Source organism: Hippoglossus hippoglossus, chromosome 3, assembly GCF_009819705.1.
Source record: "Hippoglossus hippoglossus isolate fHipHip1 chromosome 3, fHipHip1.pri, whole genome shotgun sequence".
In the NCBI taxonomy this organism is placed as follows: domain Eukaryota; kingdom Metazoa; phylum Chordata; class Actinopteri; order Pleuronectiformes; family Pleuronectidae; genus Hippoglossus; species Hippoglossus hippoglossus.
This window is the reverse complement of record NC_047153.1, coordinates 30,191,862-30,206,186: the sequence shown is the minus strand read 5'-3', so window position 1 is coordinate 30,206,186 and position 14,325 is coordinate 30,191,862. Positions and strand designations below refer to the sequence as shown.

At 39.2% G+C, this 14,325-nt stretch overlaps 1 protein-coding gene across 3 annotated transcripts in view; it reads right to left on the bottom strand.

The window, feature by feature from the left end:
* Positions 1–14,325, bottom strand: part of cemip (cell migration inducing hyaluronidase 1) — a 154,827-nt gene that overhangs the window by 104,003 nt on the left and 36,499 nt on the right. The window contains exon 3 of one of the 3 annotated variants that reach the window (XM_034581648.1): positions 11,065–11,136. The exons of the other annotated variants lie outside the window; for them this stretch is intronic. The gene's annotated coding sequence lies outside the window, so the exon portion shown is untranslated. The remainder of the gene's footprint in view (positions 1–11,064; positions 11,137–14,325) is intronic. 3 annotated transcript variants of the gene reach the window in all.

Genomic DNA, 14,325 nt, shown 5'->3' with positions numbered 1-14,325 from the left:
CTCTCTGGGTCATATGTGTCGGTTTTTCTGTCAATCAAAAACCGAGCTAGCTGAATGGTGTTTAAAGTAGCTCCCTCCACCTTCACCACAGGATTTGTCTTCAGCTTCCCAGAGGGCAACACTGTAATTGCTGTAATTTATACAACCTGTAAATTGATTTCATTCATACGGCCAGTGCCAAAGATGCATGAATTATTAATATAAATTCCTGTGCTTGGCTCACTCTGTGTGCCCTCTACAGGGGACTACCCCTCTCAGTCTAAGTTACTGATGCAGAACACTCTGATTCTGTGTGCTGTTTAAGATTGCTGCATCATTCATATGAAGGCACAGACAGGGAGCTCAAACATGAGTTCTGAGATGAAAGTAGATAGAAAATTAATAAGGCAAGACTCCAGCTTATGTTCAGTTCACAGCTGTAACCATGATATGCGGAGGGAGGAGAGTGCAGCAGAGTTCCACTCTTACTGCCACAACCCCAAGTTCAACCGTTAAGGGGGAATGTGAGAGCAAACTGGACAACTGTATAGAGGTGGTCCTTTTCCCATCATGGATTCATTAACAAAAAAATCATTTTTTTAAAAAGCGACGAGAGTATAGTGTGCACCCAAATAATGCATGTGCTACTGAGATCAAAGCTGCACCTGCACACTAGAGTGGTGCCATCAACACACTTTCATTAGTGCAGCTTCATCATTTCAGAATCATGTCTACATCAGGTTAACTCATTTGAACAAGTAGACTTGACCAAAGTCAATAAAGAATTATACTCTGAGAAATATTACTTCAGATTCTACAGACATGCAAGCCTCTCTGAGAGCTTGTCACAGTGGTACTTTGAGCCGAGGGCTAATATCACCAAACTAACATGCAAATCTTTAGCAGCTAATGTTTTATCGCTGTTGCACTCACCAAAGAAACTAAACACACAAACACACACACACACCTAATTATCGAATTTGCAGAGGAATTAGAAAAACCTTGTGAAACTAAATTGTTCTTTTCCCCCTTTTGCAGGGTAGAAAATGAACTGAAGAAAATTAACAAGATCCTAAGATTTTCTGAAGGACCTGCAGCGCTTTTAAAACTTTGCTTAATTCATGTCTGAGACTGAAATGTAAACACAGAGGCAAAACCACTGGTCGCATGAAAAACATAGACTGGGGATAGACTGTATGTCGTGTGTATCCATGTATGAGCCACTTTACAGCAATGACTGATGCTATACCGTCTGTGTGTCAATGTGTGTGTGTCTTAGATACGCAAACATATGAAAACACAGTGCAGATTGTAGGTTACTGCAGGAGAAGCTACCTGTCTTTCACAGGGGCAGCAAATCTGAACAATCAAGACAGGAATGACTGGTGCGAGGAGGATCTTCAGAATCAATCCTTTCAGCATCACACTAAATCACTGCACTCACTTCTTAGAAAGGTACGACAGTTATTTTACATTACCCATTCCTCTCCCTCTGTCTCTCATTGTGTGTGTGTGTGTGTGTGTGTGTGTGTGTGTGTGCATCAGCTGTGTGATGACAGAGTTTTACGGTCATTCTTGTTTATTTAGAACACAAACAGTATAAACAATATTTACAGTATGTGCACACACGCATCAGTGACATACTGGAGACTAAATCCTCTGCCACGTGTTAGTGAATGGGAAACAACTCAACACAGCTCTGAACCAGATGTTTAGTTTGAACTCATCAAACATCTTGGAAACTATGGCTGTGTATTACTGACAGTCGCTATACATTATCACTAATGTTTTATAGTAACACACAATACACAATGAGAAACTTTATATATGACTTCCTAGTTTTGCACTGGCTCACAGTAAATCGTGTAGATCTACGGCCAACCAGTAGCAGCATTCGCGGCAATGACAGACAGAATCTTTTATGGTTTTTAATAAAGACAGAGCCCACAGCAGACTTCAGAATAAGACAAACAGCCGCAGTGGTTCTCTTTCCCTGCTCAAAGCTACACCTTGAAAACACATTCAAGCTCCTGACTCTGAAGTCAGACCACAACTGTGGGGCTTTGATTTTCATATTTTAATTAACAACCAGGTCAGTGAACAGTACCTTCTCTACCTCATATTAGATTCAATGAGGGATTTAAAAACGCTTTGGTTTTGATATGCAGATTCAGCACTTGATTCAGGATAGGTAAAATTCACTCAACTCTAACTTCTGAACTGACCCTCAGATCCATTTAAAACTGTTCCACCTGCCCCAAGCTACCTCAAGCAGTTAATAGGAGCTGTAAACTTAGGTGAACATTAAAAGCTGTGAGGCCAGTGACCTGGTCAGACAACTGACAGGTCCAAAAACAAACATAGGTCATGTCATCTAAATGAGACCCAGAAACATTTACAGTTGTTTGACGATGTTTGACGCTTGAATTGCTTCATCGCTGAACTAAATGAGGTAAAACTAAACTTGAGGCATTATAAGAAAAAAAATGAACAACTCTAAGTTGTTAAATACTAGAATTTCAGGTGTCTATAAATTGCAAAACATCTACTGAACAAAGACAAGAAAAAACATGCACTTACTTGTCATCACTGCTGTTATTTACAGGCTATTGGCAGAGTGACTCTTTTTTGGATTGGCATGTCATATAATTTTATTTTCAGCAAGAAATTAAGCATCTCAGCTTTAAAGATTTTACAGTTTTTGTCACTCACTCCTCTTGGGGTTGGGCTACTAGATGGGCACTGCAAAATGTCCTATTTCTTGGCTGTTAGGCTCAATTCCATCCAAGAAATGTGAGCAATGGGTTTTGAATTTCTGAATTACCACCACCATAGTATAGTTATTAAACTATCTAGTCTAAGAAAGTCTAATTTCACCTGCTCTATTGGTTAATACTGTGCTCAAATGGTACATATTCCTGAATAGGAAGTTCTGTGTTATGAAATCAGCATAAATTAATTAATACCAGGTATTTCTTCAGCATGGGAGCACTGATCGGATTCTGAGTCTCTGGTCTTGGGTTGTGGGGCGGGGTTTGGGACTTCGCAAACATATACAGACATGGTGATCACAATTAAAGTTGTTAGACAATATAAGAAAGATCTGTTTTATTAGCGAAGTGTGGACTCTTATCTGTGATGAGAAATCGGAGATATCACTATAATTAAAAAGTACAGTAAGTCAATCTGTGTAAAGCAGTATGTGTGTGAGTATAATGTTTGTGTTCTAACTTAGAGTTAAACTGGGAGGAGTCATTTTTGACATACAATGTGACAAATCTTTACTCAAGTGCACATTTTTTTAGTTTGTGGTAAGTTACATATTTGTTTTTAAAGAAATATTTTGTAACATCAGTTCTACCTGAAGTTTCATTTTAGGTTTGTTGGTTTTTTTTCCCTGGGAGGGAAGCTTAAAGGAACAGCCCAGAATTCTTGAAAGACCCCTTGTTTTCAGTCTTTCCCAGACTCAGATGAGAAGATCAATATCATTTTCATCTTTGAGCATCCTGTACAGAGAGAGGCCCAGGATGTGTTTATCTCAGCCTAGCACAAAGACTGATAACAACATCTAACAGCAGAACCCTAAACCTTTTTTGAAGGCCCTCCAGTCTACCATGCAAAAGCAATGACTTGTATGTCTTATATAACTCTACACATGTTCCTTGATTTTTTATGGTTACTACAGCCAGGGGACCGTTTCTCCACAGAAGATATAGAACAAAAGACAGGATGAGGGGGTTTGTAACGTTTCCAATACTGTCACGCCAATAATCTGCCTCCAGGACTTGACAAAGTCTCTCATTGTCATTCTGGTGCTGTTGGTGTGGCACGTTTGGTATTGCATTACATTGAAGACACTAGGGGTCTAAAGCTGTTTCAAAAACAGTGTGAGAGACTGACACCCCCCTGGGAGGACAGGGGAGGAAACATGAGAAGGCAGTTTTCGAACCCTGCTGAGCACACGTGCCAGAGTATAAACTTACACTTACATACACACACATGTTCTAATACTTAGTGCCACATGCTCTCTCAAAAACATTTAAAGGACATATGTGGACAGATATTTTATTTTAAGATGATATGAAATACCTGATGAGTTGCAGCCCTATATGGTTGTTTCGATTATATTTTTATAGAAGACATACTTGCTTCTTTTGCCCAAGTTAAAGCCAAAATTAAACTTTATCAATCACACTTTTTGTTAGACATTATTTTCAACGCCCCTTACTCCAAAGTTAAGCCACACTTTCTTTGTTTTTCCATTGTCATTTTACAAATGATTAAGACACTGACTTAATGCTAAATTTGAAGACTAGATGTGGAATAAAGGATTAGCTAGATCACAAAATACACTTTTCTAGTACTCTATTAGTAAATCTAGCAGTATCACCATTAAGTGACAGAGGTAATTTGGGTAGATTTTTTCTTTTCTCGGTTTTGTCCTGTGTTTATGATTTATTGACATGATTTAAGACATAATATATACAGCTGTTTTTTAAACAGATCTAATATTAGCAGTCCTCCAATATTTCCTATAGTCACAAACAAGTAATAATATTAGGCATTTGTGAATATGTGAAGATAAAAAAAAGATACTGGATTAAGATCAGGCAAGGTTGTATGTGTATGTAAGTGTCACAACTGGGGGTCTAGCTGCAGCTCACTCAATCTGTCAGACATTCTTCTCTGAACCCTGGGAGAGAAGCAAAAGAGCAAAGGATGGTAAAGAGAAGACACCGTCAGGCTGAGACCAGATAGACGTTTTTTTCTGTAGGGTTCATCACTTTTAAATGTTCCCTTAATCACAGACAATGAAGCTATCACAGCGGAATGGGAGAGGCACTGAGAGAGACAGCGGAGATTTCTCACCTCTCTCGTTTGAAGCATTAGTAGTTCTCCTTTCACATCTCCATCATCCTGTGAACCTTCATTAAGTGAATCAGTCAGTGAAATGAAAGAGAAAGAGCCTGCAGCCAGTGGCGGTGCGCTGAACTGAGTGAATGGCGAGACATGGCAGTTTAAATGCCACCTATTCCTTCACGCATATCCACTTGGGACACATTAAAGGCAGCTGGCTTAAAGAGTGGCCTGATAAAACAGCTTGTTACAGGGAGATACTTTGAAGCGGTGGAACTGTTTCTTTTTGCTATCCACTATCTTCCAAAAACAAGAAAAGGAAGAGGGATATTTAAAAAGAGGTCTGACTTTGACTGTTTCCTCTGAAGACAACTGTGTGTGATGTAGATCCACTCACACACTCATTATAGTAGACATCTTCCAAAATAGACCTATGGTAAACCTAGCTGGGCTTGACGTGCATTAATGAATTTTTAATAGAGGCCCGATCTGAAGGGGTCCAAACACAGCCAACCCAAATAGACCCAAGAATAATTGGACTTGATGCAGAACACAGTTGATCTCAACAGCCCCGAACAGAGAGAACACATCAACTCCGGCTACAACATGATTAGCTATTAATTAACAAGCTCCTGCAGTTGAAAAGAGCAGCATTTTTTTAGACTAATAATAATGTAAAATTAAGGGATGAAGCCATCGAAAAATAATTCATGTGCTTCAAAAACCAATTTATAGAATAATTAAAACTCTTCTTTTCACCTCTTGCACCTACAACAAAATAGCTTTCCCTTGTCACAATTATGAATAGACATAATAATTTTCAAACCAATTTAATATCAATCAATTTGGGACCTACGTTTTACATAGAGGTTGCTGATTGCCTAGAACTTTTTCACCTCTCTCACTTCTGTGGTCGCAATGCACAGGAGAGCCTTTCTCCTGGGCTAACGTTGTTGCTATAGCTGCTAACTCAGCAGTTGACATGGAGCTTCACTTGGGTCTTCAGGGGCTGTAGCATTCATTTGTGACACTGTAGCTACAGAGTGTTTGTTGTTTTAGTACCAGAGCGCACCTGTACACATACAGTGTTGCATTTTGAAGGATATGTAACCACTCTGTTCTTGCCATGTTTAAACATAGAAGTCACTGACCACAAAATTGAATGATAAAACTGACTTTATAAATAGTTCATTCATATTAAAACTTTTACACTGAGGTCAACCAAAGGTGTAGCTGCATACTAGACCTAGATGTATTAGGTAGTAATCAGCATGGTTTTAACCAACATTGGTGATGAAGTTTTTTTTATTTTGAATGATATAATTTACGTTTGATTGAGCAGATGACTCCATTCATTCTGAGGAGAAGCTGCAGTGCAGGTGAAGCTCATCTCATGTGCTATGTGACATTGTGAGGTAGCACAAACTGTTTATGTGTAACAGGCTTTGTGCTGTTTCTTTGTAAATGCTTCACTAATAAAGAAACAATCAGAAGAGCGAATGATGGATGAAAAGATGTGATGCCTCATTTTCATCTTTTTTTGTTATTTTTAACTCAGTAGAAAACAATCATAATTCTCTGTGTTCTCTGTTAATGTGGGATGTTTTCTTGTGTGTTATTCAGTTTACATTGTGAATCAATCAATCAATATCAGAATGACATCTTTGACCATTGCATTGGTTTTGATTGGCTAATTTGCACGGTATACACTTTAGTTATGATTGTATCTTGAAACAATTTACATATTCAAATTGAACCCAAATAAATGTGGGCTGTAAATGTTCTATTTCATCACTTAATTAACAATAAAATGGCAGAGCATCATTCTGATGTGCTCCGACAGCACTACACCTATTCTTTTACTGCTCACTTTGCTCTGCTTTGATCACAAGCTCACTGACTGCCCTTGGCTTCCACTCTATTGTAAACTCGCTACACAAACACATACTATGGACCAAGCTATTTTGAACCTATATGAGATGATGGATACAAGCTCCATTTAATTGAGACCCACTTGTGTATTAGACATATTAACACACAGAGCAAAGCAGGAAAACAACAGACCAGGTCAGAGTAAAATTGGGACCTGGTGTGGTGTGGTCTTAATTCCTCAAAATCGACTAGACCTTTAGGGAAATGTCACAAAAGCATATTGACACTCAAAAATATACTCTAAACTGTCAGAGTTTCACTAACTCAACACCTGATTAATTTCTATGTACATTTTTCTGATGTGGAGGCATTTTATCAAATCCTAAGTGTCCAAAGAAGTCTTTAGTGTCAAGGTTCTGTTGCTTGGAAGAAACAGTGTGTGAATCTAAATTGTCATCAGCTTTGTCCATTTCAGAAATGAAATGTCATCAAGTAGCTGTGGTCAGTTAGGATTTTGGGTTTCATGAAATATTAGCAGATCACATTCACCCATGCACATCTATACATATCTTGCAACACACACATTGCAGGTACCTCTTTGGGTGCAATTTAGGGATTAGTATTTTGCCCAAGTACACTTTGACATGCCTTCTCAGGAATTGAACCACCGACCTTCCAATGAGTGAATGAGGGAATCACCCTTAAAAGTGTGCAGGTATCAGTTTCTGAAGGCTGGTCTAAAATGGTCTGCTGCCACAGAGAAAATAAATTCATGACATGTGAAAACAAGTTCTTAGCATCTTTACTGCAGCCATAAACCAGGGAGAAAATCTGTCAAACAACCAAGAATTATGTCTGTCACAGATGATGAGCTCAAAGAGGCTGAAGTGTGACAAATACTAACAGAGAAAATATTATAATTCACTGCTGAGCAGTGACTTTTAGGCAAGCAGAGCTGCAGAATACCTCAACCCACTGCCCGAACAAAGCACCGATGGAGTATCCAACAGCATTGGAGATAGATAGATTCTCCGTCATTCAGGTCATGATAGGTCCAGGAGTTGCTGTATGTAGGCAACTGAACTCTCTTGTGATTCTTGAATATGCTTCACTTCTCATCCAAGAGGTTCTTCAGTTCTGCCTGACTGGAGGGAGGTTGAAGGTATTTAACCTCCTGTTACTGACCTTGAGAGTCATGTTAAACATGTAGGTCGTTAACCCCCCCAGCCAACTCTTGGGTCATTGGGGGTCCCATGAGTCAAGGTTTGGATGACTGTGGATACCTGTAAGTTGCAGACTCACCCTGCTTTACTATGAGTCATTCAGGTCACAGAATGTGAGGTATGGCTGGGGAGAGAACTTAGGGCAGCATTGTAAGTGGCTGAGAGTTTGTGCCAAAGACCACCTTCTCTGTTGAGTCGTGGTTTGACAAAACTGGCATCTTTCACTCCTCAATACAATGCATACATAACCAAGTGTCCTTTGAGGTGTATGAGATGTATGTAGACTGCTGAGTCCTGGCTCTGCTGTGGTCGTGCAGATGGTCGCTCACACTGAGTCTGGTTCTACAAGAGGTTTCTCCTCGTTAACAGGGAGTGGTTTCACTGTGTGTGGGTTTCCTATAGTTGTTTTCAGGCATGAACTCCGGAGGATGTCCGCAGCTTTGGGTCCAGATTTTCTCTGGAATTTGCCTTTCACACATGGACAACACTGTGGCAGATTCTCCACTCAGACGTGTTCCCAACAACACCGCTTTTTAATCCAGAGGTATTTGTTTTCTTTTTGTGGTTGTTATTCATCTGTTGCGTGTTAGAAACATCATCAACACACCCACTCGCTCGCTGTGAATCCCATGAAAGATCACCTGCTTTATAATCACATCGGGTCCCTTTGGACATTCTGCTGATTTTTGATCAGGAGGCGGGCCAGAAAAAATTTGCAGAGAGTCCGGAGGCTCTCACTCTGACATTTGCGTTCAGGTTGAGGTTCTCTGGACCTCATTGCATGTTCTAAAGCATCTCTCATTTGCTATTGACAACGGAGCAAAAGAGGCTATCTTTGTCAACCTGGAAAGGCATCTCTCAACATTATTCAACACAGGAGGTGGTCTAAGGCACTGACTATCAGCCACCCAAAATACTGTCCTAAGACCTTAACATGGTTAGGTGACTGTATTTATATAGTGCTTTGCTAGTGTTACGGTCCATTTATAGCTCTTTGCTCTCTCTCTCTCTCTCTCTCTCTCTCTCTCTCTTTCTCAACCACTATCTACATCTGCAACTTATTCACTGAACCATTCCTAAAGGAGCCGCACCACTCCCTGGTAATGCTTTCGAAGAAAAGAGTGTTGGAGTAATTTTAAAATGTGCAAGTACAGTTCACTTCCCATGTGTACAATAATGCAAGCAATATACTAAATCTCAGAAAGGTGGAAGTTGAGTCAGTGGCAGCTTGACCACACACTTGTCTGTAGCTCGCCATACTTAGACACCCGTTGGATATCTCAGGTTTGATTCTCAATGCACAAAAGTCCAATTAATGCTATGTTCCCATTAGCTTGACAAACCATAGCCTTTGCCAATTGCTTACAATCACATAATTTTGGTGAGAGATTGAATCATAATATTGTGAGGTCTTAACTTATAATATGAGATAAAGTACGTTGTCATTTGGAGCTATACAAATACAATTTAATTTAATACATTTTCTTATGAAAAAGCACTGATTGGTGGATTCATAAAGCTTGTTATCCATTATTTAAAATCTTCATATTAAAAGTTATTAGTAACTTAAGCTGTCAGATAAATGTAGTGGAGTAGAAAGTATTACATTTCTCTATGACTTGTGGTGTAGAGGATGCTCAGCATTTCCCTGCTTTGAATGTCTCCATCCATCAGTCATGAGTCACATCTCAGGCACGACATCAGAGCAGTTAAACAAAGTGCGGTAAGAAAAACTGCAACATTACCCATAAAAACACTTTGTTCAAGTTGAATCAAAAACAAGGCAATCTATCGCACACAATAACAAAGTTTGCTATTCATAATGGAGACACCATAACAGAGAGTCTGGTGCACTCAGCAGAAAAAAATGCAGTCTGAACAGCAGCAGATTGTGTATCGTGTCTGTTATTAATGGGAAAATGAGAATGTGTCTCACTGTTGACAATAAACAAAATCATTTTAAGACCGTTGGGGAAATGGACTTTGCTCCAACTTCTGTAGAAGCTGCATAAATCACAAGACTGCAAAGAAAGTCACTGATCTTATACAGTTTATATTCACAAATCCATTTGTTTCACAAAATGAAACAACTGGTGTATTCTGCCACTTTGTTGACAAATGTCCCCTTTTTACTCATGAGTGTAATTATATTTATCTTTTTTTATGTGGACCACACTAGTGTCTGAATTAATAAACATTGTCAGTTATTTTACAGAAAAATTATACACATAACGTTGCAAGTCCTGTATATGTGGAGCCTAACTCTAGACTTATATTGGACTCATGCATTTAAAGTGCTTAAACAATTAATGGTTGTCTGATTTTCATCATCACTTATTTCATTTATAGTAGTGGGGCACAGTGACTCAGGGTCGTCCATTAACTAGAAGTTTGGTGGTTCGATCCTCAGCATCTTCAGGCTGCATTTCCAAATGTCCATGGTTAAGATACTGAACCCCAAAATAGCCTCCCTCAGCTGTGCCAACAGTGTATGAGTGCTGAGTTATAGAAAAAAATGCTGTGGTATAGAAGCGCTTTATTAATGTAAGTGTAACTGGGTGAATGTGGGTTGTATTGTATAGCGTTTTGTGTGGTGAACAAGACTGGAAAAATACAGTTCATTACCATTCATCAGACAGTGTCTGTAAATATAAGGAAATGGAAGAAAAAAAACTCAAGCAAAAGTTAAATAACAAAATTATCAAATAAATGGCTGATTCAAATGCATAGGCTACATTGACTGTTGAAAGGAAATGTAAAATACACATAATAGGTATTATTACTAGGATTAATGCCTGTGATTTGGATTTCTGCACTTTGGGTTATACAAGTTAACTGATGGAGTCAGCAGACATATCTGATGGAGAGAAAGAAAAAAGACTGAGGGGAAATTCAATAAAATGAGAAGGAATCCAATGAAGGACAATGTGGTGCCGAGAAACAACAGAGAGTGGAGGGTTTATGTGATAATTCAGCCTGTAAATGTCACGTAAATACCAAGACACAAGAATCAAGCTAACTTTGATTGCACCGTGCCTTTATCAGCCCCTAGAGCAGACGCTGTGGTCAGAAATACACTTCACATGCTGTATGCTTCTGGTGTGAAATGTCAGTGGCGTGAGGGCAGTTGCACCTTATTAAACTTTTCCAGCTTAATCTTTCTTCCTTTGTTTCTTTCTCTCTGAGAAACAGAGTGTCGGTTCAGCTTCAGAGAGAGTCGGAGAAGAAGACAAGAGTTAATTATATTGTGCTACATTGAATGTCAGGTAAGCTACTTTAAGATTGCACAGGATGCTTGTTTTCCATAAATTACTGTTGCATTAAACAGTATATATTAACACTGACTATAATTGAGCCATACCAAGATACAAAGAATGCCTAGATAATAGAAATGACACAGAGGAAAGGGGAGGTATCAAACTTCATTTCAAAGTCAGACAATCATGTTGTGTTATTTCTTATATTGTTGCACTTAGCAGATATACTGATATGTTAGAGTGTGACCATGTCCATCTATGCCTCACTGAAGGGCTTAAAATCATGGGTCATGTGGATGTATACAACTGAATCAACCCTATCGCCAGAGATAATGCTGATATTTGACAATTCTGCAGGAATTAGATACATTTCTTTTCCTGTTTAAAACACTTCGATAAGGTTATAGTATAGTTAAGATGAGGCATTTAAAACACTTGGTTAAGGTTAGAGGAAGGTCATTGTGATGGTTTGAAAAGCACCTGGTGGATTGTGACAAAACCCCAAAATCTAATCACCCACATGAAATGCATTTCCACCACCCAGACAAACTTAGGCTACATCCATACTACTATGTTTTCACTTGAAAATTCAAATGATCTCAATCCACATCAGCGTTTTGGCTCTGTAACAGGCGACTGCTCATGTGCACTGGGCATGCATGTGACATTGGAAAGAGGAATTGCTTACGCATGTGAGCAGTTGTATCAATGTAAAATGTTGAATATACCTGCACAACAGCTGTTAGCAAACACAACAGGGTCAGCGACACTTGCAATTGATTATTCATTTTGTGTAGCCATGGCTAATTTCAATTGTTTTCTTGCAGAAGGGGGCCATGTGATAGGAGCCAGACAAACTAATGAAGGCAGTGTCGAGACCAAAAAGACCCAATCAGCAAGTGGTTGTAGGTGTCTACGTCATTGTTTCCAAACATATCCATTTCTGCCTGTCCAGACTAATAAGCTGCACCGTAGTTTTCAAACTAAAAGGGGGAAAGCAGCATTTCCAAACTTCTCTTTTCTCTAGTGTGGACTGCAGACGAATCTGTAGCAGAGTTGATGCTTTTCAAACAAAATGCACTCATGTGGATGTAGCCTTACTTATGTGTATCTGTGTTTCTATTCTTTCCCTTTGACTTTGAACCATAACAGATTCATGCATCTGGTTTTTCTATAGGATGGTAATGTGCAGGAAAAATTCTCCACAAAAAGCAGAGACTAAGATTCCATAGCAATGACACCAACCCACAGGTAGGTCATCTGACACATATCACACAATCACTTGATGAGGCTGTTGAATAAGCTGTCTCCTCAGCAAGTCCATGTGTTATTTTATCAGCCGTCACAAACTTCGATCTTACCCGCAGATAGAGAGCAGCGGTGTCAGGTTCGTCCCAGTACATGTTTTTGCATTTATGTGGAGGCAAAATCGTTCCACGCCCCAGTCTCACTGACCCACATAAAAGGCTGGGAAGGAAAACCTGCCTCCAACACGCTCCCTCATTAGGTGAGGGCTCAATACCTCACTGTGATTTATGTGCACTGTCTATGCCAGGGACAGCTACAGCATACACACATCAACACAAGTAACAACAAGTAACATACAGCCTACTGGTGTTGCATAAAACCCTCTTTGTCTGCTGTTTGCCCTGCTGCCATTTTCTAATTTGATGTCCGTGGTCTCAGCCTGGGTTTCATACGTTCATAAGTGTCTGTACAGCCGCAAGGAACCACAGCAACACAACTCTCCAGCTAAGTCCAACTGCTTTCCCTCTAAACAGACACTGAGAATCACTCTGAGTATTTCCTCTGTTTGCTTTGGCTTTTGAAGTTTAAGGCTCAATGATTTTAGGTTTTCATTGAGCAAAAAATACTTGAATCTTTTAAAGGAGACCGCTTCAAACCAAACCCCCCAGATTTTCTCCTTGCCTCTGACCTCATGTAGAGGATCAAAAACCCTCCACTTATACAGTTGCTAATTAACACTTGCGTAATCATCTTATATAACTGAGTCATAAAGGAAGCAAAAGCATGGTTTATTTGTGCCGTGCCAACAATTACTTGGAGTATATTAATGACCATGTTAACAGTGAATGACAAAACATTCTCATGTCAAGGTCACATAGCTGATCTTGCACTTGCAGGCTGCTCACATTTTATCACCACTTCAATGATTTCTCACCTATGTGATCTTATAAGTTCCAATGATACAAATAAAAAGGTCCAGAGCAGCAACTACATTGAGCCTGTGATGTTACCTTTGCTTCTGTTCACCTGACAAGGACCTATAATGGTTGTGTGACTTATTAGCGTTTTGCCAGTACAAGCTAAAGTATCACAACTTTATTATTGTTATAGTGCCACAAACCCCTGTTTGTGTCACAAACCCATTTCCTACCAGCTATTGGTTGGTCTTCTTTTTCTCTCGCTTGGTTTCTTAGGGTTAGGGTTAGCAAGGCTTTATTCCAAGTTAGAAGAGGATTCAGCAGGACGCTCAAGGTGACACTGACATCAACATATTATAGTAAACAAGCCAAGTTATCCCTTCAATCAAATGTGTGTGCAGCTTAAGGTCACAGAAGGGAGGTTTACAAGGTAACTCAAAGTTTGAGAAGTTAACAAAAAGCTTGTGAAGCGAAAGAAAAAATAAGTCAAGATCCGTCACATTTTCATACGGGTTGTTTTGGAAGGCTATGGCGGTTGTTTTGCAGGACTCACCAGTATAAACATACAGCTCCTATTTCTTAAAGGAGAAATAGTTAAAATATGTTTCACATTTTTCACCTAGATATTTTTGTATTTCAAACTTTTTGACCATTTTCTCAACAAATTATCCAATACACTTTTTTTTTTATAATCTACAATGACCACAGAGATGGATATACTAGCCCAACCTGGCTAGCCCAACGCTTTTTTGAGAAAAATCCTAATCCCTCCCTCTAGGTCACATAATCTTCTGCTTTCAACACAACTCACAAAATAACATAGTGATGTTGTGTTTTGAGGAAAACCCTGAATAACTGCCCCATTGTTTCCGTTAAAACAGTTGTTGCTGATGAGTTTATCCAATGACATTTTTATTAAGACGACAAGCACCACAAACATAATTTCATAGCAGCATTAGTCCCACCACAGAA